This window comes from Rousettus aegyptiacus, unplaced genomic scaffold (assembly GCF_014176215.1).
Source record: "Rousettus aegyptiacus isolate mRouAeg1 unplaced genomic scaffold, mRouAeg1.p scaffold_m13_p_12, whole genome shotgun sequence".
NCBI lineage: Eukaryota > Metazoa > Chordata > Mammalia > Chiroptera > Pteropodidae > Rousettus > Rousettus aegyptiacus.
Window position 1 is genome coordinate 73,554,500 of NW_023416287.1, and position 26,235 is coordinate 73,580,734.

At 42.3% G+C, this 26,235-nt stretch overlaps 1 protein-coding gene across 5 annotated transcripts in view; it reads left to right on the forward strand.

The window, feature by feature from the left end:
• The window catches only part of SETBP1 (SET binding protein 1), a 341,470-nt gene that overhangs the window by 287,390 nt on the left and 27,845 nt on the right, over positions 1-26,235 (forward strand). The gene's annotated exons all lie outside the window — the stretch shown is intronic.

Genomic DNA, 26,235 nt, shown 5'->3' on the forward strand with positions numbered 1-26,235 from the left:
AGTGGAAGGGTGAGGGTTGAGGAGAATTTTTTTTTTTTTTTGGTCAAGGGGAACAGATTACATTCTTGAATCCTTTGCCATGTTATAAACAAGACCAAGCACATAGCATTCCTTCCGAAGCATATGGCCCTGTTTTTAAAACACAGGTCTGGTCTCTCCTGGAATTCAGTGTTTGTCTCAGTACCGATCTTCCTAGTCACTTGGGATTTGTTATAATTCGGCACTATTGAGGGTGGCCAGGATTGGAACAGTTCTTTCATTCATCTTCTCCTTGCCTTCAGCTCTCCCTACATACCCTCTATCTTTTATCATTATGTTTTTAAGCCTGTAAATGTTTCCTAGGGCAATGCCAAATTTTAAGTGCTGCATGTTGTTACCTCGTGTGGGTAGTTTCAACCTGGTACTTGTAGCCTCCAGGTTTTGTTGGCGTGTTGAGGTTCCTTCTCCGAAAGGAACAGCAACAGCTGTTGCTTCTCAGCAACAGCCTCACCTGAGGAGATGCTATTGAGCTTCTTTCCTTTTCATGGAAAGGAGTTCGTTCTTTTCACCTTCTCAAGCTGTTTAAGGGATTCATCGAAAATGTGATCCTCAAGGGAGAGTAGAAACGTGACTGAAGACCGGAACACTGGGGACCTTAACCTCTCTGTGCTTCTTTGGGGATTAGTAGGTAAGGACTTTGGTGGTTGGGGTCGGGGGAGCAGTACCTTGGTATATAAGAGATACTAGTATTGAGTAATTAGATTAACCCATTTAAGAAATAAACTGATATATGCCGAAGCCAAATGAACAGGCCCTTGTCTCAAAAGGACAGACACTCACATTCCAGAAAGCTGCCACTGCTCAAGGAATTTTTGGAATATTTCTGCAATTGCCTCCAAAGACTTTGGTACCTTTTCTTTTATATATTCTCAATCAGGAAAAACTTCATTCTGTGTACACAGCACTAGTGAATCAGTATTTATTTTTTAGTTCTTCGATGGTCATTACAAGATCCTGAGACTGACTCTGTTGGTTGGCCCACAATCTGGGTCTGATGTTTCCAACTTCGGAGCAACATTTGGACGATGGCAGTGTCACTGAGATGCACGATTTGCATTGCATGGTGATGCCCTTCCATTATGGCCCATTTATGTGTCTGAGCCCAGGCCTATTCTGTGGGCCGTTGTCATATTCAGGAGCGTGATTACACAGGTAGTCTTCACAACCCAGCACCATCGTGAGTCTGCTACATGGGCACTGTCTGCTCTGGACATAGCTTTAGAGCAAGCGCTTCTCACTGTAAACACATGAAGAAGACTACCGACATTCTCACAGTCACACCATCTTCATGTGAGTTCTACAAAAAAAACTCACTTCTCCTTCCCCCTTAGATGCCCAAGGAATAGTGATGTCTTGAAAAACAGACAGCAGTAATCGGAAAGTCACATTTCTTAACCGTTCAGAAGGTATTTAGTTGCACAGGGACCCAAATATCTATTGATATTAGGAGTGTAACATGGTAGCTTTCTTTTCAAATTCAGGAGGGAGTGACTTTTCTTAAAGTTATGCTCTATGGTTTGGGTGTGGGTAGTCTTTTAGTAAGACTGTATCCCACTAGAATAGCATTTCTCACCTTGGGGCAGTCTTGTCCCAGGAGACATGGCAATGTCTAGAAATGTGTCTTAGTGTCCCACTGTAGGTATGTGGAGGGAATCTTTCTGTCCCTTAGTGAGTAGAGGCCAGGGATACTGCTAAAAATCCTATAAGACACAGGACTGCCCACCTCTTCCATCTCAAAAAAAAAAAAAAAAAAAGAAAGAAAAAGAAGGGAAAAAAAGACTCATCTGACCCAAACGTCAAGAGTACTGAACTTGAGAAATCCTACGCCAGAACAAATCTCACCTGATGAAAATCAAGGCAGCATATAGCATAAGTGTGAACATTGCCCAGGCAAAATGCTGTGTACACTCCTGCCATCTTTGATCAAGGTGTGGTATAGGAGCCCCTTCCTGTGGTTCTCTTCAGGTGATACTATAGAAGTAGGAATGCTCCAAGTCAGTGCTGCCCTTGACATCCCAGATTCATCTTTTCTGCACTAATGTGCAGTGTGCACATTGTCCTCATTTTACGCCAGCCACGGCACATCCTACCCCATGCACGGTGAGGAAGATACACAACATTTCTGCAATTTGTGCTTCTGTGATCTTCACTTTCTATTGTGTAACCAGCTGCCTGTTAGAGAATCAAAGAGTATTAGAACTGAAAAGTATCTTCAAGCTTTCTTACCTGTGAGGAAACCGAAATCTCGAGAATTCAGAAAACACTTTGGGTAGATAGAAACAGAGCTAAGAAAACTGGGTCCCCAGAGATCTAACCTGGTGCTTATCTTACCACCTTATTTTTGCCATACTTTCTTCTTCTCAGCATGAAGAGCAGCAGCCCCAGGTTGATTGTACCAGGCTTGCAAGATTTCCTTACATGCCCAGGCAGTGAAATCACAGGCTCCACTCAAGGGTGAGAGTGTATTTCCCTCTGTTGCTGGACCCTGCAGAGTCTCTGAACTGTAAAGCTTAATTCCATGACTTTTTCTGCGGAGATTAGAGATTTTTTTCTTCAGTTTACACTCTATGTAATTTTAAAACATCATTAATTGACGCTGGGAGTAATCCTGATAAGCTTCTCTATCATCATAGTCAGAGAACACACTAGGAATATAGCTGATGAGGGACAAAGGAATTTCATGGTTTGCAATCATTATTTTTAAAGTAAATAAGGAAGAGAAGCTCAGTGATCTGCAAAGTACAGTAAGAGTTTTGCCACAATATTTTAGTGAAGGAGAGAAACCAATGCTGTGACAAGAAGGAGACCAACCATCAGCACTACACAAAGAAAAATTTAATAGAAAGAATGTACCACCTCAGTATACTAATTCGTCATATTTTGTTTTCCTTGGAATTTACTAAAACAAGTCTCGATGGTCAACTCTTTAAAAAAATTCCCAAAATTATAGTTCTTTTCAAAACGGTCTTACCATAAAGGAAGTGAAAGGAGGTGTAATAGTGATATTTCCAATGGGAGAACTGAACACAAGAATATTCAGCCCACTAGCCAGGAAGTGGACATGGTTTAAGATATATCTTCTAACAGAGTTCTGCTCATAGGGTCAACAGACTCTTAAAATTGAGAAAGAACTTCTAGGCCACTCAGAGCAGCTCACAAAAAGAATGCACTTTATATATCTGGGCTCAGGACTTCATATAAAAGAGGAGGTGTGAAATACAACTCGAGGAAAGAGGTGGAAATACCCTAATAGTGGTTCGAGGGGACAGAACGCAAAACCACTCGCAGACTCACCAAATCAGGGAATAAACTTTAAAAATTACTTGAGGTCTGACTCAAAATTTAAAACTCAAGTTTTAAAACTCTCTTAACCAACATGTTTCTCCCTTTACTCAGCACTCTCATTAATATATCCCTGTTCCTACTAACTTGCCCTTTACTTATTCTTTGTAGGTTTGTTCAGTCTCCACAACTGCCCTGATTTGCCAGGGCTACCATAGGTTCCACAAGCGGGGGAGCTTAAGCAACTGAATTTATTGTCTCATAGTACTGAAGGACAGAAGTTCAAGATCAAGGTGTTGGCAGGACGGTTTCTTCTGAAAGCTATGGGAGGAGAATCTCTTCCATGCCTCTCCTTGCTTCGGGAAGCTTCCTGGCTTGTCCACGCATCACTCAGATCTCTGCCTTCATATTAACATGACGTTCACCCTGTGTTCGTGTCAGTTCCCAATTTTCCCCTTTTTATAAGGACACTAGTCATTTGAGGTTAGAAGGTCAGCTCAGGATTTGTTCTGAAGAAAGTGATGAAGCATAAGATTACATCCTGTTTCTGTCCCAAAAATGCAGCCTGAGGACGGTCTGAGAGCAGAGACTTTGGAGTTTGCCAGAACAGGCTTCTCTTCTTATTCCATTTCCTAGTTCGGGCGAAATCTTTTGAGATCTCTAAGCCTCAGTTTCCACCTTCAAGAAATAGGGATGATAATGCACAACTCAAGATATAAAAGGGGAAACAAAAATAAATCCCTAAACTCCCTGGTTCTTTTTCTTCCAGCTAAAGACAAGGTTCTGACTGCCCTGTAAGCTAGAAATAGCAGACGCCAACTCCTGGCGTGGGCTCGGTGCTCTGCGCGGCCCCGGGGGTGGGAGCGGGATCCAGGCCCACCACCCCTCGTCCCGTCCAGGGTGGGTTGAGAGCTCACGTGGGTTTGTGACAGCCTTGACAACAGAGCAGAAAGCGCGATGTGGCAGAACAGCTCGCATCTCCTTGGCTGTGGAGCAGAACGTGGCGCCTCACCCAGATCCCGCTTCCGCGATGAGAAGACGGAGGAGGCTGGGAAGGCGATCGCCACCTGCGCCGTGGTGGCGACACTCCTTTTAACGAGGGCTCCTCAGAAGTCGTGTTCTCAGAAGGGAGGATGCAAGAAGAGCTGTGTTTCCTCCCAGCCACCAGCCGTACTGACAGGGCACCAGAAGGAGCTTCGCTCTCAGCACTGGGCCCTGCAGCCAACCTCGCAAAACGCTTTTTGGTGTTTGCCAACGGGGAAGCTCAGTCTGCAGCTGCAGCAGCAGGTGCCGGCTGCCAGGTTCCCCGTGGCAACCCAGGTGTGCGCCAGGTTAGCGGCTCTGCCTTGGAGAAATGGCCTCCATCTCAGATGCATGTGGCCCGAAGCTCGGAGGGGAGCTGTGTCCCCCCATGGTGGGAAGATAATGATTGTGCTGGTTTTTATGGGGCATAATATAACCTCAGTGGGTGGTTCAGTATAGCTGTGGCTTTTACAGGGCATGGGAGATTGTAACACGCTTGTTGTTGTTTCTTGTTGGAGGGATTTTTTCCTTTCTTTTTTTTTTTTTTATCATTATTTAGCCCAATTCATTATTATCCACAGGTTCACTCAGGTTTTTGGTTAATATGTTTATGAGTGCAGGAGAGCATAGCTTCCGGCCACATGATAATTCGAGTTTGTAGTTGGGTTTTGCAGAAATGTTCACATCTGGGATCTTATTTGGAGCTCTCTGTGAAATCAGGAGTGAGGTAGATTAGGAATTGCTAAGAATGTTCGATGTGCACAATAAGGCCCAGAGGATGAGCTGCTTGGTTGTCCACTGTATGTGTGTGTTACGGAGCTAGGACCCCAGTTCAGGTCTTCAGCGTCTTCGTGCCTCATCCTTTGCAGTCTGCCTCACTGCTCATGCGTCCTGCGAGCCCCTGTGTTTTTGTTTCCAGTTGCCAGTGAACTGTTTAATCACATGTCTTTTCCGCTGATCGGCTGTGGTCTTTCCTTTGGTACACAGATCAATGCCTGTTAACCACAGTCGTCTGCCTCGGAGGCTCTGTTACTGAGCACAGCGAGAGGGAAAGGAAAATCCTGTTATAAAAGCATCGCATCACCTTCAGCATGCCCGTCTTCTCCATGTACTCCCCCACACTGAGGCCCCCAACTCCATCTGCTTCTGGCCCACCCCAAAATGCTTGTTTGGTCATGGATGGCTGTGCCTCCTGGAGGTTTGGGTTAAGTGAGGCATCAAGGGAGTCTTAGCCAGGGCCCGAAAGCACTTTGGCTTAAGATCATGTGGTGCTTTTGCCCCAAGCATATCGGTAAATTTACACCCTAGTGGACTGTTAACTTCTATTTCTTCTTAGTATAGGAGGAAACCTGGGCCTGGAAAAATCCATAAAAGCTGATAATCCCCAAATATACACACGCACACGTGCACACACACACACACACATTTTTCCTATAACCTCTTTCTGTAACTTTTTAGGAACTTGACAGTGATATGTGGCATTTTTTGGCTTTGGCAGATGTTATGTGTTGCATTCCTTAAACAAATAACTAAGTACACATTAAGGCAGCCCAGAAGTTTATAGAAACATAATACTGAGAGAGCATGTATCACTGATGGTTCTCATGGGTGTTACCAACAAAACAGTTTTTAGGACTCCCGCCCCCTCACTTAATTCACAATTAACTGAAGATAATAACAACGAAAGCAATAAAAGAACATATACCACGTGCCAGACATGCTAAATACAGTGGGTGCATACATTACTTGTAGAGTAAATTGCAACAACCCTATGCAGTTGGGTACTACTGATATTTACAGATGAGAAAATTCAGGCTTAAGAGGGGTAAGTAATTTCTTAAGGTCATGGCTAATATAATTGGTGTGGATTAATCTACAGTTTAAAGAAAAACGAAGCTCTAATTTTTTTTTTTTTTTTTTTTTTTTTTTTAGCTTTATAGCTACTTCTTGTTTGTTTGGTTTTCAACGACTCTGTTCAGGTATAATTTACATGTAAAAAACTGTACATAGTTCATGTGCACAGCTCTTCGTGTTTGGGGATAAGTATACACCAGTGAAACCAGCTCAACTGCCAAGGATATAGACTCATCCATCACTTCCCAAAGTGTCCTTCCATCCCCTTTTATTAATTTGTTCTTGTTGTTGTTGTTGTTATTGTAAGAACACTTAACAGCAACCCTCTTAGAAATGTTTAAGTATACAATACAATATTGTTGGCAAACTCTAATTTTAAAAGGTGAATGTTACATTTATAACTGGATGCTGACAATTATGTATGATATTCAGTAAGAAAACAAAATTTATATGATCAAGTCAAATCAAACAATCTACTGATGTGGATGCTGCGAGGAAGCTACAGAAATATGTAGGACAGACCCGGGGTTAGAGCTTCCACAGTGTGTTAGGGGTAAGATACACACACATGAGAAAGTCAATCACCGATGATGATTCAGATATGACTGGAACAGGACTGTGTCGTTAGTGGAGTTACAGACTTCTGGTGTAGAAGAGGCTCGTATTCCAGGTAGGCAGAGACACATGTGACACGAGCGTGCACCACAGTGTCAGGCTCCTAATAAAGATTTGGTCAATGATTAAACAAATAAACCAGCAAGGCCATCGTATTCATGTTCTAGTGCAGGAATTCTCCAAGCAGCAGTCCAGTGCCTTAGAGAGTGTGGAGCAGCGTAGACTATTTCATATCAGGGATGGCAAAGTGCTGACCATGAAAGCCAGACAAGGAAATGATGTCTTAGTGGAATTTACCATACTGCTTTCTTCACCCACAAAAGTCTTACAAGAAAAAATAAAATAAAAATGTTGAGCTAAGCAGTGTGCTCAGTGTCAGGCTTGATTTATGTATAGGTGCGATCTCTCTCTCTAAGGGGCCAGGTCACAGTGTCGACCCACAGCCAGTCTGCATTGCTGTTCTCGGGCAGTGCCATGGTCTCACGGCCACCTCTGTCTAGCTCTGTGATCTTGGGCAATCAGTCCATTTCTGGGGACCACAGGTGAAAATAGTATGAATTAAGTAAAATAACCTGTGGAAAATGCCTAACACACAGTAATCATGCTTTATACCTGTTAGTTCTTGTTGCTGTGGTTTCTGATAATGTTTTTAGAAATACTTGCAAAGTTCTTTTTATTTTTTTTTAATTAAAAAAGAAAAAAAAAACAAAGATCCTTGCTTATATTAAGGAATTGAGAGAAGGTAGAAGAGTGACCTCTTTTTAATTCTCCAGACTTAATTCAAGCGTGTTGGGAAGGTTTAGGGGTAGACATGAATCTTTGTATGTTAAAATGCACTTGAGAGTTGTTTTCATTGGGTATGAGACATGCAGACACGAAAATGATTGAAGTTCATTCTCACAGATCACTAGAAATAGGAGACACACCACACTGTGCCTCTGCTGTGCAGGGCCACACGCAAAACGCCAGGGCAGCAGCTGTATTGTGGTTTTCACAGGAAGGAACAGACAAGGCAGGGCTGGCAGATTTGGCGTTGGCTGGTTTGAATCATCTTGAGTAGACTCTAGATTGCTCCTAGTTGCCTGGTACTTGGCCCTAGGGTAATATTAGGACTGGGCTAAAACTGTGAAAACTCCATAAAGGAGATAGTGAGTGTGGGCCCTTGATTGCTTGGTTTGCACATGAGAGGTACACTCTCAGGGGTGCCATTTCCTATCTCCAGGAATTAGCTAGCTCTCAAAGATAGTCTCTCCAGGATCAGTAAGGACCCAAATGTCAAAGCAAAATAAAATATGAAAACTAAAAAACATGATTAATGTACATGGCACTGCAATCCTGGATGGCAGGAGTGGGGTTGACGATTTAAAAAAAAACATAGTGATAGCTTTAATCCAGTTTACGACCAAGGCACACAGCTTTTGGGTGAAGGAATCCCATGGGCATTTCCATAGTACAGAGCAGGATGCTGGGTGGGTGCCAGCCACAGTGCCCCCACTACCATTCCCAGGGGTCAAGATGATCTGGGGACACCCAAGAGCTTGACCCTTAGGCTTTCAATCCTACCTACCTGCTTTACCTTTGATAACTCATTTCATGCTCATTGCTAGGAAAATCTAGTTGACTTAGCCGGTGGGAATTTTCAGGAACCTGTTTCTAGAACTGGACCCGTTTGGACACAGACTAGTTAGGGCAGTATCTGCCTGTTTTTGAGCAGCACTTAACGTCATCGCTCTTGTGCCCTCACCAGGCGTCCCCACTCATGCCGTGAAGTCTGGAGCTCTGATGGTTGTGGTTGACAGACAAAACTCCCCCACCCGCTTTCTCCCTGCTCTGTTTTTAAATTTGCTTTCAGGAAAAGCGATGTGGTGTCCAAGACACTTGGGAATACTCGGATGTGTTTAAACAACTTGGTTTCTTCTCAGGTGATGCCTTAATTCAATCATCCATTCATTCTTTCATTCAACACGCAAATCGTATTTGGCAGAATTTTTTTTCTGACTTCCCAGAAGGCACAGAAAAATGAATCATTGATCTCTAGGACTCAAATTCTCCAAAGTGAGAGGCACAGGGAAATCCAGTACCATCAGTAGTCAGAATATCGGCTGAGGGAGTTAGAGAAGATAGCAAGATAGCATGTAGCCATCCATTAAATAACAACTGGACTTCCTACAGTCTGTGCAAGGAGATGGACATTTAAAGGACTCACAGGAACTGGTTTCATTCCCATGTCACTCAGTGAGCTCTGGTCTGTGTCACTGGCCACAGTCTTCTTTTCTCTCTGATCTGCCATCCTACCCTGAAAGAGTGCAGGAGGAAAATGTGCTGATGAGTCAGGGCACTTCTACCCCATCACGGGAAAAATAATTCAGGGTATGTTGAGTCAGGACAATGCATTTCAATGTAAGCTCATGCAATCAGAGCCGTGGCTCATAGAGATGGGAATACAGTGATACATGTGCTCTCGTTTAACTGGCAAATTTGGTTTAGCTTCCTGTTACCCTCTAGTCTAGTGGCTTCTCATTGAACTTCCTCCTGGCATATATCCAGGAAACCAGAACATAAAAGGAACACAGTCTAGTTCTTGAGAGGGCCAAATGGCCTGGTAACCAGGACTCTATGGCTTTGTTTAATGGTTACGTCTTTGAAGCCAGCTTGCATGCATTCACACTCTGTCTCTACCACCTGCTAGTTGTAGTAAAAGAAGATAAATTGCTTGTCCTCACTGTGTCTGCTCAGTAAAATGGGCTTGTTATAAATATGAAATGAGCTTGGAGAGTGTCCTAATCTAGTATAAGCACAATTTAAGTATTTGCTATTACTATTACTACCACACTTGCGAGGTCAGAAGTTTCAGGAAGTGGGAGGATGCATGCCCCAACCAACCAGTCCAGAGCCTTCTCTGGCCTCCCCACCTTGCCATCACGGGTTCCCTGAGGAGTGCCGAGTAGTTTAGGCTATGGAGAGGAAGCTCCTGGAAGCAAGATCACCTCCCCATAGGTTTTCCAGGGTTCAAGGCACAGAGAATAGAAAGAAATGGCCTTGAACCTGGCCAGACCTGAAGAGAAGGAGCTAAGTGAGCCCCAATACTGAGATGGAGCAGGTATTAAAGTGCTAGAATAGGGCCGACTTCTCAAGAGTCATCTCCACACTCTTGGGGTCTGAGCCAGATGGGATGTTCAAGTGGATGTATCAGGTCTTCTTACATTTTGGCCCCAATTCAGAAATCTGCCCCCTCTGCCAGCTCTATGTAATGGCAGCCACTGCCTGAGTTTTGATCGACCTTCACTACTGTCACCATGAAACTTTTACCTAAGAAGCGAGCCTTAGTTAATACATTTACAGTGCTTAGAAGCATTCTCACCTTTCCCAAGGCCTTAAAACATAACAGACACATACCTGGTTTTCTTTGGCGACCATCAGCAGGCCTCTGACCATCCAGCCCATGCCCTAGGCCTGTTAAAATTGTCAGAAGACTCAGAAAGCTTCTGAAGATCTATAATTAGTCATGCTTGTATAAAGTGAAAGAGGAGTTGTGGACTATACTTCTTACCTGTTAACCTACTTTTCTCAATGTTTCAGACCAACAAGCACGTGTATAATGAAAGGCAGTGAGGAGGGGATCGGAGGCAAAATTATGCTATCAAAACAATCTTGGGTTGAACAGAGAAAAAACAGATCAGAGATTATTCACACTTATACTCACAAATCATCTCTTTAACAGAGAGAAAGAAAAGAGGTTTGACATTTGGTCATGGGGATATTTTGTTCTTGAGTTAGATGTTTTTCTACGACATGCATTCAGTCCTCATAATTACCATATGAGGGGAATTCTTACCATTTTACACTTAAAAGAAATGAGGTCCAAAGTATGACCCCAAATCTCGACCCACTAGAGGTTACTTCCTGAAACAGACAGGCCCTCCCAGCATCACTGAAAGATATCAAACAACAAAAGAAAATACAGCCCAGACATGATAAAGCTGACCAGCTACTTATTTTGCTTCGCAGAGGCAAATAATTAGTTTGAGCTCTTGCCGCGTTTCACATGAACTGGGCTGGTGGGGTAGGGGAGATTTTCCCTTATATATACTATTATAGGAAAGCCTGTAATTGAATCTAATTTCTGCAGCTGCCATTAGAAAGCAGGATGGCGGCAGCAGCATCTGGGAGACAACAGAAGCCTGTAGAGCAGGGTGGAATATGCTGGGGTACAACTGAGAAACCCAGGGCACAGGGCGAAGCCACCTGCCCTAAAGTGACAGCAAGGCCAGGATCCAGCCAGTAGAGAAAGTGGCAGGAGAGTGTGGCCCCCTCCGGCCCCCACCCACAAGGGTGAGCATCGCTCAGAGTTCCCGTAGCCACAGAACCTCCTGTATCTTTGTTCTCTCTCCGCCACGGCTTGTAAGTATTAGCCTGATGTTGTTTACTTCTTTTCCCAATCTCTCCAAGGAATATGATTCACACGTTTTCAGATTTATTTGAACAAAATGCAATAAATATGCTGCTTCAATTTTAACTGCTGGCCTGTAGCCAGGGTTTTTAATGAATCTGGCCTGTGCTACTGAAGTGTTCCAGGATCTCCAGGGCTCTGGGCACTGTGAGATTACACACACACACACACACACACACACACACGCACACACGCGCGCGCGCGCGCACACACACACACACACACACCTCCCCACCTCCTATTCCCTGGAGGGCCAGTGACTCACAGTCAATTGCAGGTTTTTCAGAGCTGACTCTGGTTAAAATTAGCAGGAGCCCTTATTATTCAAGGAGAAGAAGGATTCCTCCATCTCCTTTCACGGCTGCATGGAAATGCCGTCTTTTCATTATTTTCCCTTCTGTTGGAATTGCTGTACCCACCTCGGAAAGCTGCCATCATCAGCCTTTTTCTCTTCCTTTGTTTCCTTGCAAATGGTCACTAGACCCAACCCGGACTATGGGGATGTCTGTATAAAAACAGCTGGAGAAGGCGGTTTTATGTGGAGATAAAAAGACTGTGAATTGATTTTAACCACAACCAAACAGTCCAGTCAGTGCCCCATGCTTTGGAGAGGTGAGAGAAAACAGGAAGAGGGACACTCACAAAGGTAGTCTCAGGCATGGCACCTTTTCCCAGAAAAAAAGGAGAATGAGAGATGCCAATAGCACCCATCTCTCAAACCCCATCCTCCAGCAAAAACAGCCCACAGAGTAAAACTGAGGAATCTGCAAACTTGGTCCATCTCTGTGACCTCACCTCCTCTTTCTGCAGGAAGATGGTCACCGGGACCCCCTCCACTTTCAAGAACCTGAAACTCAAAAGTTAGCTGCCTGTGATGAACACCTAGGGCCATTAATGGATTAGCATCTGAGAACTCCCTAGGAAGGAAAGGACCGTTGCAGAGAGGGGCAATTTTAGGGCCTGTAGCATGTTTTCCCACTGACAACAAAGAGTTGGTTCCAGAGATCCCGTCTATCAATGGTGGCCAGATGCTGCCTCGTTGCTAGTATACACTATCACCTATTTCTCTTATTTCAAAGAACAAACCATAGTCTGATATCTTCTATTATTACTAGTGACTTTTAATGATGTCAGGAGCCTCTGTTTGTTTTTCCTCTCTCGGAGTTACTGTCAAAAGCAAATTATAGATTGCTCTGCAAGAGTGTGCCCTTCCTACTCCATCCTCATCTCATTTCACCTCGTCCCCTGATGGGACCTTCAGAATCATTACACAAAATAAGGAAAGGAACTTGGAAGTCAGGCTTCTGGGCCGGCAAATAACATGAAAGGCCTGGATGCCCATATGGTCTGGGGAAGAGGACCAGAATCGAGAGGTCCAGGTTAAAACAGCTTCACCAACAACATGCCATGTGACTCCCAGGAGCCTTCATTTCCTCATCAATGGAATGTTGGAACCCACTAAGCGATCTTTCCAGCCCCATCATTCTGCAGTTATGAGATCCAGGCTACAGACTTTGAGTAGTGTTCCTTTAACATCATTTCCCCTAATAGTATTTGAGAATTAAAGACACTTACAGGTAAACACTTCCTTATCTGTGTTTCACTTTCTTGAAATGGAATAATAAATAGTTCTTATTTCTGCCATGATTGCTCAAATTATAAAAATCACATCCTCTTATTTATAATAGTCGTAGAATTGTAGAATTTTTTCTATGGAGGTTGGAAAGAAACACCATCTTGTTTCCACTTCAAGTAGTAGTGTTAGCAGTATGTTTCTGAGCGTCTCTAGCATGCCCTTTCCAGGCATTTGTGCGCATCCATTAAACACGTGTTGGTTGATCCCATGATCTCCTGCTAGCCCTTTGCCAGGTGGACACTGTTGAAAACATATGAGAACTATGAAAGTTGTTCTCAACTTTTTAATTGTCTTATTGAGAAGTCAAGATTACTGTGCAAAATAATAATATTAACAATAGCATACCTGTAGGAGCCAGACAGTATGCTTGATACTTGAGAGATCTTTATTTAAGCCTCAGCAAATTCCATAAAGTATCTCTTTTTATTTCCATTTTACCAACAAGGAATCTAAGGCTTAAATTAGTTTATCGGCCTAAAGCTGAGCAGTGATTGAAATGTATCTGACTGATACTACAAGTTTGAAATATCATATAATCAAGTGTTGAACTGAGTGTAAGCAAGGCCTACAGAACTGTGGTGTAGGTGGGGAGCTCTCTGCAAAGTCAGGGATGTGCAAGTTTTGAGTAAGGGAGGTTACCTACTGCTGCTTGCGTTTATACTGAAAGAAAGAAGTACGGACTAACCCTGGGTGATGGAGAAGAGGCACCGTTTCAGAGATGAGAATATGGACTCCTGATAGGAGATGTTAGGAAGACCGCCGATTCACCATCCTCGCTCTTCTTTAACAAAAGGCAAGCGTTTGATGAGACCATTGAGGAGAGAGAGCTTTCATTTGTCCACAGCTGGACCCTGGTAACTCTTTATACAGGATGGCCTTCTAGAAAATTCCTGGCTTGACAAAGGGCTGCTTTCGGGTAATTTTTATCATTTTTAGAATAGCGCTTACAGAAACAGAAATGTTCTATTTATTACATAACCGAAGGTGGAAAAACAATGTTTTATTGTCCATTTTATTATTTGGGGAATGTAATATTTTCCAATTGTGAAAAATATAGTCAGGAACTTTTTCTTAAAACCTTTTTTAAAGTCCTGCATTCGCTCATTGGCACTTCTTGGCCAGTCTGTTTGCTCTCTGAACTCTGATTTCAGCCTCCTTTCCTTTCTTTGGGTAGCTTAATTCTCAGGGTCATGTCAAACATAGAAGTTATTTCTTAGCTCTGAGTTCATGGAGATTTTCCAGAGTTGTAGCTTAATTGCACATTCGGTCAGAATTGTTTTTTTCAACAGGTTTGGCAACTTTTTAATCCTGCATTAGGCCATTATCTGTTTGTATCCAAGGCCAACTAGACAAAATTAAGAAACATGCCGTTTCCTGACGAGAGTTCTTTTCTTAAGCCTTTGCATAAAGAAAACCTCTCACTCTTTCTGTCACTTTTTGGAATCCAGACAATAAGGTGTCAGTCTGCATTTCTAATAGCCATGGGAAAGGAAGGCTGGGTTCAAGTCTCCCAGAAAGACTTGGGTTCAAATTCCTGCTAACGTTTAGTTGTGGCGAGACCCTGATTGTGTTTCCTGACATCTCTGAGCCTCATTTTCTTCACATACAAAATGTGCTTAATATTATCTTTCTCATGGGGTTGTGGGGAGGTTTAGATTAAACATGTAATTGTTCTTCAACCAAGGACAGTTAATTGGTCCTGAAGTAACCAAAAGGACGTCATTAAAAAGTGGCTTCCCCTGAAAGGCAGCTCCAAGGCATTCCCTCCTGAGTCATTGTTACGATGAGGTACCCACAATCCTAGGGATGGGACACAGGATAGAAACACCCAGATGAGCCTGGACCTGACTGCATTTCCCAGGCCTTTTCATGTCCAGGAACTATTGCATTTTGTTTGATTTGTCTGATAGAAATGAGATCTCTGCTATCTTCTCAAAAATAGAAGTGTTTCTACATGTGACTCTCAGATCTTCCCTTAAGATGACCAGGTGATTTCCCTCCTGGTTAGGGTCACAGGAAACTCTTCTATCAACACAAGATGCAGAATCAGAAGGAATTTGAGACCATAAAGAGATGCAGGACAAAAAGATGTGACATGCCTTCAGGGTCGGGCCTGGTTAGTACATGGATGAGAGAACATCTAGGAATACCAGGTGCTGTAGGCATTAAAAAAAAAAAAAAAAAAAAAAAAGATGTGACATGCCCAAAGTCATAGAGCTACAGATAAGTGCAGATAAGTGAGCCTCCAAATGCCATGTCTTGAGCCTCTGTGCCCCTACTTCCTCTCATGCAGCTTTCTTTCATGACCATAAACCATGAGTGAGCACACGAAGTCACCCCTCTGTGGAGATGCTTCTTCCCAGCATGGTCCTAAATGAATCACTGGACCAGTGTGAAAAATATTCCAGAAAACAATAGTGCAACGTGGCTTTTTCTAGTGCATATCCATCCGTGAATGTGGGACGTTTCTGTGTTGAACTCGTCCCATTGTTCACTGTTCTTCTTCAGTGCTCAGAGATTCTGTTTGTATGGCTTGTCTTTAGTTAGGGCAAGAATCATTGCTGCCCTTTCTCAACTATTATACTAATTATTGCCCATCTCTGTGTTGTGCACCAATGGAATTTTTACTAATGCCTCCTGCCAAAGTTTATCTTCATTATACATGATTAGTAAATGTCGAATCTAATGTTGAGTGAACAAATGACTTAAATTTATGAATATTCCCAGCACATGTCAATCCAAGAGTATCTCTAACTTGCTGGACTGACTTTAGTTTACAAATTAAACAAGGCATGAAATTGCAATCTAGTAAAAGAATTGTGTTTGGGGCCTGTATGCCAATAACTATCTTGACCATTTTTTAACAAGTTATTAGGATGCCAGAATTTAAATCTGTAATAAACCTGTTTCTTTAAGAATGTGGTCACATGCCTTTGCCTGGCCATCTCTGCAATCCTAATAACTACCTGCATGGCTTCTATCTGCATATCCTCTCACACTACTAAAATATTCACTCCCAATCATTGTTGTTCACTTCTTTCCTCTTCCTCCAACCTTGTATTTTCTTCCTTGTGTTCAAAGTTTCTTTAATAATCTGAGATTGAGCATCAGTAGGATATTTTGTATTGGGAATGAAGTCCTCCAAAAACTATATCAAATACCCAGTGCATGAAGATAGGAATAAAACATAAAAGCTTCAGTGCAGATGTATATATAAATCCACACTTGCAGAACACACATTGGGTGGGGACTTATCTTCTTGAAAACATACTATAACTTCCTAAAAGCCCTCATCTCCAGCTTCCTTTAAACAGTGAGCTATCCAAATGAGCAAAACAAGATTTGATTTATAAAAACATGATTTGAACATGGCTTTAGGTATCTTCAATGTGAGAGCCATAACTTATTCATCGGTTTCCCCACAGTGCTTCAAAGAGAACTTTCTGATGTGGAATTTGCCCAATAAAGGTTGAGGAAGAGGAAAGGAAACAAAGAAAGAACAAGTAGAATTGTAAACAGTAGGGCACCCTGGTTAACCATTCAAGATCCATAGGTCAATTTCTAACCTTGATTTAAAAACATCTTCTCTTGACTGCCTTCTCAGAAACCCACTGGGATCAGCTTTGTGTCCCTTCTAATCCAAGCTGTACAATTAGAGAACAAAGTGCCTCTTCTCCATGACTGGGCATTTGTGTGTCTACATGGAAATCCTTCATGACTTTGCATTACCTACACGTGAAATCCCAACTCTGAGCACCATTCCCAGCCCGACCCAGGCCCGGTCTTCTGTTACCCAGCACCCACCAGCCCACCACACAGAATTCTTGCCCGTCTACTTTATGCTTAGTGCCCTTGCCCCTGCTGCTCTCTCTTTCCGAGATGTCTTTTATCCCCTCTGAGCCAATACTTCCAAATTGTTAGAGACCCAAGTGAAGTGTCACCTCCTCGGTTAAGACCCTCCTGACCCAGCAGGGAAGTCACTCACTCCCCTGTGTATTCAGGCTCTTAAGCAGGACTCCCTTGTCCTTATCAGAGACAAAAACTAGTATTTACATGTTTGCCTCCTGCATTCTGAGGCTAGAGATTTATTTTTGTATCCTCACACTTAAGGCAAGGGGGATAGGTACTATCATTGATTTCATTATTGGTGGGAAAACTAAAGCACAGGGAGGTTAAATAATTGCCAAGGTTCAGACAGCCAATAACTTATACAACTAGAATTTGAACACAGGGAATGTGAGCTCAGAGCTCACCCTTTTAAACACTGAAATGTGACTCTTCCTTAAAAATGATCATACTAGTTACCTTTTTACTTTGGTATCCATATTAATTTGAATTCTTATTCTTAATCAACCAGATCAATTATGTGTGTTTGTATATGAATGTTATACAGTTGATAAATTTCATTTTAAACTATCATTCCTGAATATATGCTAGAGATAACCTCCCCAGTAAATCTCTAGCAAGGCCCCAGATGCATTGAAGTGAATGTGGGTGGTGTTTTCAGCTCAGGGGAGATTGTTATTTTTATTTAAATGTCTTGTTTCCGCATCTTGTTTCTTCAACTAAATATTCGACTACCCCAAGACAGAGCTGTTTCTTATACCTTAAGGGTCCCCCTAAGGACCGGGAGTTGCAGTGTTTACAGTCGACCCTGAAACTTTTACTGAATAAATTAACACAAGAACAAAACTGTGTCCTACTGCCAACCACCAGCAATGTATTAAGAATGTAGCATCAAGTCGAAGAGTTGCCATTCTATTTTATGCTATGTTGAAATGCTGACAGACTTCATCATGCAGTTCCAGCTTTCAGAGAGTTGAAACTTAGTTGGGATGGCAAAGATGGAGTGATCACTTGGCCAACAATCTCTCCTCTAAAGCTCCAGCCCTTTGGTCAAGAATCTGGTAGCCTTCGTCCTAACAGCCTTGTAAATACCTGATGGCTCCTGTAATCATTCCTGACAGGCTTGTTCTGAGAACATTCTCTGTGCCAGCCACTGTGCGAAGCATTTTACAGGTATTATCTCACTTAATCCCCGTGATAGCCCTCTAAAGTAGGTGACTTATTAAACCTTTTTTTTGTTTGTTTGTTTTCTTTTAAACAAGGAAACGGAAGCTTTGAGAGGTTAAATAACTTGAACAAGGTCAAATACCTAGTAAAGCGCTAGAGCTGGCATTTAAACCAAAGGCCTTTTGGCTCCAAGGTTACAGTCTTATCCACCAGCTTAAAACTCTTTCCTTGTAAGTAAGGTAGTTCTCAATAACTGTCTAATGCATTTGGATTCTAATTCTTATGAAGAATGTTTCTGTCCCCACGTCCTTGTTTTACTTTCCTCCATTTTAACTCTTCCTTTTTAAATAAGGGCCAAAAATTTTAGATTTTTTGTTTCAATTCTGAACTTTCATCTTATCCTCACCTTCCTGGTTCCATGACCCTGCCTTGTTTGAGGCTGCTTCTTAAGTGCATATTCCTTTGTTTATAATAGCATCCCGCCTCTAGTCTTTGGAACTCCTGTTTTTTGGTCTTCCAAATAAAATCCAGAGTGCAGCCATCCTTATTCTTTATCTCTGTCCCAAGACTACATGGTCAGTAACTGGACCGATGCCCTGTGAATCCTTGAATCAAATGCAGTAGTTCCTTTGCCAGTTCAAAACCTCCTCAATGACCGTTTTCTTCTCTGACCTCAGGTCCCACCAGGGACTCTTCCCCCACCACCCATTGTCCATTTCTGTAAATTATCCCTCACTCTCCTCTGGGTGACAGAGGTTACCTAACTATTAAAATATTCCCCTTTTCTCTTAAATCATATTTTCAACCTTGCAACATGTAATGGCACACTGTCCATTAGCTCTGTTCATGCACCACGTAACGGTTGTAACCAACATAGACATTATGCAAACCAAACTTATTTGGGGCTACTTTGGGTCTGAAATTTTCTTAGAGGAGAGTTGAAAAAAATGCACTGCATCCCATTTCTTGAACATAGGCTTGCATAATCAACCAAGTAGAAAGAAATGTTGAGATGCATTTAACCTCATTAGTTTCAGTAGGACTGGCTCTCCCCAATCCATCAGAGTTGAGCTACATTAGTGAAATTCAACTATTTCCAAATCTCATTTACATAATGGATGAGATGTGAAATGAGCCCAATGCTAGGGGAGCCACCCGGAGGCACTAAAGTTTATCACAATATGTAAGAGTTCTTTTAGATCATTGCATTAAATTTCCACTAACAAGATAACAAATTAATTGTCTGTGTTGCTGTACTAGCCCAAAGTCTATTGAGTGCAGAGTATCAGTGAGGAAGGCAGCTGGGGTTTCAAGGACTATGGGCGGGGAAGAATACTCAGAGGGATGTGATGAATGCTACCTTAGCTTTCTTCTGCCCCTTTAAGAAATTCTAGGCACTTCTGTAATCTGATGGTGGACTTTGGCTTTATTAGTGAGGTAAGCGAGGATGAGTAAATCAACTGTATCAGACAAGCCTCAGGACATCTAGAAATTGATCATTCTGCCGAAATAAGCACTCTGTGTTTATTAGCTGGGAGTTCATCACTATCACTTCTCCTCTTCCAATTCCTAAGAGATTTCAAAGCCATCATCATGGTATTAGCTCGTCTGACTGAACTACTAGAGATAAAGATTAGGAGATCTATCTAATGATGGGTCTGAGTTTCTGTGATTTTTTTTTCTCTTCTATTGCAAAGAAGAGCGCTTTTCTAGCACACACTCTGGGTGTATATGTGTATGCCTGCCTGCAATTACAATGTGTGCTTGCATTCTGAATTGAAATAGTAGAAAAAGTAGGTGGTTTGAAGAAAGGACACCCAGTACCTCTCTTAAAACAATGCAACTTCCCCATATATAAAGAAATCAATACTGAACAGGGAGATATATGGTAAGTTGACTTCTCTAGCTGACAGAATGCGCCTATACAGTGGATGATATTGCACTGAAAGAATAATTAGTTTTCATAACCACATTTATAATCCCAACATCCATTCATGGCCGGACTCCTACACATATGTCCATGAGAGATGAGTACATGTTAGACTGATCTCTCACAAACCAGTAAATATGCATTTACCTATTTATACATATATTTATAGACACACATGCACTTAAGCTCCTGATATCAAACTCTTCTCAACGTAGCTTCTAAATAAGCAGTAATCAAAATGCAAATAAGGTGACCCAGTTAGCATCCCGATCTGTATTACCATGCAGATATGCTCTGTGACTCTGTGCTCTAAAGGTAAAAAGGAAGACACTACAAAAGATGCTCATCTTAACCAACATTGACTACTAAGCCCTTAATATTAGGGAGAATCTAGGGAAGACTTTACCAGGGTCTGTGTTCTTAGAGCTTGGATCAAATCTCTAATTTTTGGCTTGGTCTGTCTTTAAGCTCTTTTGTGTGTAGAATAACAAGGATGCACAGAAGACTGCTTCTGTGAAGTCTCAGAATGTAAACCTTGTAGCACAAAGCTAACATGCTGGCCTGACACAGTCCCAGAATAAGGCCGGGGTCAGAGTCCTGGTTCTGCCATCCTCCCTGTGTGACACTAGGCAAAGCAAGTTACATCCCCTTTCGGGCTCAGTTGCCCAGGAAGAAATGGACTAACTCTGAACTGCCTTGATATTACTTTGCTGAAGCTCCTTTGTACTCATCTATTGATGAAGCCTGTAACATGCCTCAGGTACATTACAGTAGCAAATTCTTAAACTACCCGAGAGCCAAGGACGTAACAAGAGCATGCTTGGTGCATTGTGCTATTAAATTGGTTTTAATTACATGTATGCATTGTTTCTTCCCTCGTTAATACCTTTTGAAAATCCCTTTGTTATATTTTTCAGAGAGCACATAACCACTCTATTGTCTCTACTTTTTTTTTTCTTTTTTCTTTTTTCTTTTTTCTTTTTTTTTTATAAGTAGGGGAGCAGTTACATCAGCTTTCTATTTGGTTCCATCTGTCTGCTCTTTGTCCTGTGATGTGTTCATTGTCCACAAGCGCCTGGCTTAGGGGGAAAGTGGGCCTAAAATCTAGTCCATGCTCCTCTCTCCAAACCATTAGCAATGGGGCTGCATATGTACACAACAAGCCAGGCCTTTTTCTAATTTTTACAGTGGTTTCTTCTCTTTGCTAAAACCTGGGTCCTTGGTCTCTGTCTACCTAGTTGGGATACCTTTTTCTAATTCACCCTAAGATACTGTATGAGTAGCAGAGGCTCTGCCTTTTCCTGATGAAAAAAAAACACTTTAAGGTCTTTCAGTATCCTTAAAGTAAGTTACAGCTACACAGAGATTATTAAAATGTAATTCTTAGAAAACAGGAACTTCAACTGTTTTGACCAGTGCCATGTCCCTGGTATGGTAGATGTTCGAAAAATATTTGTTGAATTAAGGAATAAGATGATGCAACAAAAATAACATTTTTATTGACTTTGGCACAGAAAAATATTATTTCCCAAATCGTAAGAGGATCCACTGCTTGATTCACTTTCTTCTGTCACATATATTCCTCTTATTGCCATGAGTGACATTCATGTGCAAACAAGAGAAAAGGGCAACAGAAGAGTCTGAAAAGACAACTAGTGTATGAGAAAGGAAATTACTATCAAGTTTTCAGGAGCAGTTTCCTCTTGTGAAAAGTATGTTATTTACTGCTTTACCCCAAAGTCAATGTGTTATAGGAAAGGAAAGAGCATCAAGTTGAGTTAAGAGACATGGATTTTTAGTACCACTTCTGCACCACATGATATGTGAGATTGGGCAAATCACCTGATCTGCTGTGCCTCAGTTTCCTTATTTGTGAATTCAAGCTTTCACCATCTGCCTCTTAATATCCACAGAGATACTGCAAGGGGCAAATAGCATAATGCACATTCAAGTTCTTTGCAAGATTAAAAGCCACCAACTGCTTAATATGGCATGCCCCCAGTTCATGCCAGGCCCTGCATTCTGCTGTGTAAGGGGGGCCAAGGAGGTTACTGCAGAATCCAACCATCCCAGTGGTATCAGCCTCTGCCATCCTAGGTTTTGTCACCAGGAAACATCCACATTTGCAAATCTTACAATTAAAAAATGTCAGGTGTTCAACAAGCCTGTATTAATCACATACTATTTTTCAGATATACTGCTTTCTGCAGTAGATATTACAAAACTAATTATCTGTGATCCCTGGGCGAAGATCCCATCAGCCCCTTTATTTTAAAAAACTATGAGATGAGAACCCAACTAGTTCTTACCACTTCTTACGAGCTATGTTATATGACCTCTCTGAACCTCAATTTTCTCTTCTAGAAAAGGGGAATAAATAGTAGCCATCCCACAAAGGTTTTTTGTTTGTTTGTTTGTTTTCCCCATAGAGAAAATGAGATAAAGTAGTTAACTAGCTTTATAATTACTTTAAGGTGAAGATGGTTTTTATTATCCAAGGTCATAGAACTCATTAGAGGGATCCTGGGAAAATCAGCCATCAGAGCCTGCTTTTCCTCTATGTGACCTTATGACCTTGAGCAACCTGGGGAAGAGGTAATTGAACAGCAACTACTACTTCGAGAAACGGAATCAAAATATCGAAGCTATTGACTTACCCTTAAGGCAGTAAACAGTGCTTTGGTCTCTGACCTTTTCACATCCTGGGGCAGTCAATAACCTGGCCGCTAGATACAGCTCCTGCCACTGATTTTGATTTGGGTGTACTTTAACCTTGAACTGAGCTCTAAGTAACCAAGGCAACAGGAAGTGAGCTTCTGCATCGAAGGAGTAGGAATCCATAAATCAAGTCCCTAATGCAAACACAATGCGCAGGTAAAGGTTTGAGGGGATAAGTGGTCTATGAGAAATTACCTTTGAAAATGAGTGACTGTCCCTCAATAGGCTGTAGCACAGTTTCAAAGACTTTGGGGGAAAAAATGTATCAATAGAGGTCAACAGGTTATAGCAGAATGTTTTTATATAGGTTTAACAATTTTTTATTTCCTCTTGGCTCTGTCTTTAATTATGAACAGATGTTGGATCCACAAAGTTATTAGCGTTGTTATTTCCGCCTTTAAAAATGTGCTGGCCTCCGAATAAGCGAGCTGCAGTGCAGTTTGTCCTTTGCTGGTGTTTGGAGATGCTCTGAACACATCTACCAGGTGTGCTCATTCTACCCTCTGTGTCTGCATTTAACATAGTTGATGCCTCCCTAGATTAAAGCGTTCTCATTTTCACTCATGCCTCCTCTTCGCTCAGTGTAAACAGCCCCGTGGTCCAGTCAGTACTATGCTATATTGGGGTTTCTTTATAATCAATTTCCAGCCTTAGAAATCTCCCTCCCATGGAGAGGGAGAAGCCAGGCTCATGGTGGGACATTTGCAAATGTCTCACCACCCTGCCCTCACCCAACATTTATGAGAACTTGCTTCCGATCTGTTTCACATTCGCCTTTCACGTTCACATCAGCTGCTACCTGGGATGAAGGGAGACAAAGACTTCCAGTGGCCAGCCTGCTCTGAGGGAGGCTCTCTCCCAGGAAGTCACCCATTCCAAGTCTCCTGAGACCTCCACTCTCACACAGATTTTGTGGATTACAAATGCCGTTAGTTTAGCCTTTGTTTGAAACGTATGTTGTATTCTTGCTCATGTATACTATTTCTTGGATTGTTTCATAATTCTTTCACAGCCCAATAATGTCTGGGAAAACATCAGGGCTCTTTAAATTTTTCCAATTTGTTTTAAAATTCATTGGATGGCAGCTAGCAAACAGTATGATAATAGAAAACCCTAAATTATCTAGGGTTTTTAAGACAGCTAAATCGTGACAATCTAAATGATAGAGTGTTTTAAGTATCATTTTATTACTTTTAACGTATTCTGTAACGTAAACACTTGAGTAGCAAAGTATGCCCAATAGAGGTATGATCAGATCAACTTTAATGAAATGATGTGGACTGAGACTAATTTGGATTGTGAACATTTGCATGAAAATGGGTACAACTAAAATGATTTGAAATCAGTTTGTTCCCTAGTGAGAGTTAAATATCCACCTGCTAATCCTGTTTATGGCTCATTCCCTGAGTGTGTCATAATTTGACCAAAGAATTACCTGTCTAACCTGTGTCCACAGGTACAAAGTTGACATATCAGTGAGTTTTTCCCAAGGAGCTGTAATCCAGTAGCACTTGGACAGGTTAGTGTTGCAGAGGTGTGCTGTGGAAAGTACACCTGTATCCAGGGTCCTTCAGAGCAGCGGTTCCCAATGCCTGATGATTTGACGCAGTGATGCTAGCTCTGGGGAGCGGCTGCAAATACAGATGAAGTTTCGCTCACTCGCCCATCACTAACCTCCTGCTGTATGGCCCACGACCTAACAGGCCACAGACTAGTCCACAGCCCAGGGGTTGGGGACCCCTGCCACAGAGTACCAAGGGGAATTTTCATCAGACTCAGGCCTTTTGTCCCCATTTCAAATTTGTTAGCAGTACATCAATCTTTCCCAGTGCCCATGCTCTTGTAGGCTTCTAGATTCTTCCCAAAGTACGTTTATTTTCTCAGTGGGAAATGTGTTTAATACATGTTTGTGGTTTAAAAAATATTACCAATAAAGTAGGTTAAGGAGTAAAAGTTAAAACTTCACCTGCCTCACCAATCTCCACTGTGCATTTTGCATATATTATATGTGTATACTCATCTATCCCTGGCACACCAGCATGTGTTAAAAAGGGACATGCTACACACATTTGCTGCACTTCCTGATCTCTGGATGGTTGTGGTTTGCAATCTTTCTATTACGAAATTTGATGTGCGTCTACCTCCACTCTCAAAATGCTATGAGATATCAAATCCAAAAAAAAAAGCCTAAATGATATTGTTATTCACAGCATCCGGACTGAGAGTTTCAGAGACCGGGATGGAGAGTAAGAAGAAGGTAGTAGAAGGGAAATGAAAATGTCAGCGGGGACTTTCTTACTTAGGTGGCTTTTTAGGTGCTTTTTTCCAGGTGAGATACTGGGGCCGCTGCATGCTCAGAAAGAGGTGTGCTGTCAGTAGACTAGGGTCGTGGACAGGTGTTGGAAGCTGGCCAGGTAGAACGAGGTGATCCTTAGGTTTGGCATCTGGCTACCTGAAAACTTCAGCTCAGACATTAAGAGCCGCGTGAGTTTAGTCAGTTCTCCTTACCTCTCAGAAATGTGTTGTCTTCATCTATAAAATTAAGTAAATAGTAACCTCCGCACACTGTGTTTCACAAGGTTGTCCTGAGGCCCAAGTGAGCTGATCTCATGTTGGCAGCAGTATGACCTTGCTCTGACAGAGGACTGTCCACTCAAGTTGGCTGGGGTGGGGAAATAAAGGGTCAAGAACTACTGTGATAAACCCCCATGTGTCATTGTTACCAATGCCATGTAGCCTCCAAATGACAAAACTCTGGATAGGTGACCATTTGGGATGGATTTAGTTACCCCCAGCCTCTGGACTTAAGCTTGGATAAGTTGGAGAGTCACTTTTTTGCAGCTGAAGATGTAGAAAGGGCCCAGAAATCCTCGGTCGTGTCAGGGAAAAGAATTGAGCCTTTCCTGGCTGGTTTCAGTTGGGCCTGATGAAGCGGCAGTTTCTAATAGTGATAGCAGCAATAATAGGAATAATAATGGGAAACACGTAGCATGGACTATTTGTCAGACACTGTCATAGCACTTTGCATAGACTGGTTCATGGATGCTCCCAAGCACCCCTGCGAGGGTGTTCCATCCCATTTGCACAGTTAAAGAAGCTTAAAACTTGGAGAGGTTATGTAACTTGCTTGTGAACACACAGCTGGAAAGTAAGAAAGCCTGGATTCGAGCCGAGGAAACATGGTTTCAGAATAGCTCTTACAATTTGTTGTATAGTAAATTTCCCTACAGAGGCACCTCATGAGTCTACCCAGGCTTGTCAGCATCATAAGAATGTGACTTACGATGTTTATTGTGACCAGACACTCAAAAGCCCCCAAATCAGCTCTCACTTAGCCTAATGATTGTTGTTACACACCAGTCCCCACAGTGCATCTTCCGCCTCCAGCAGGCTGGTCTCTCATCTGGATCATCTTCATTTCTCCAGCTATGACAACATATGCCTTTTCCCTATCCTTACTGTTTTAGCGTGGGCTCTGAAAAGCCTTTCCCGCTTCTTCTCACGCGAATTCTTACCTCTTGAGAACTCTCCAAGCACTTAGGAGGAGTAGCACACAAGCCCGCTCATACTTTTTTCTTCTTACTTCATCTTATTTCCCCATCTGGATGAGACGAGAAGCCTCACGAGGGTGCAGTCCACCTTTTCCCATCATACTGCACACAGCACACAACGCAC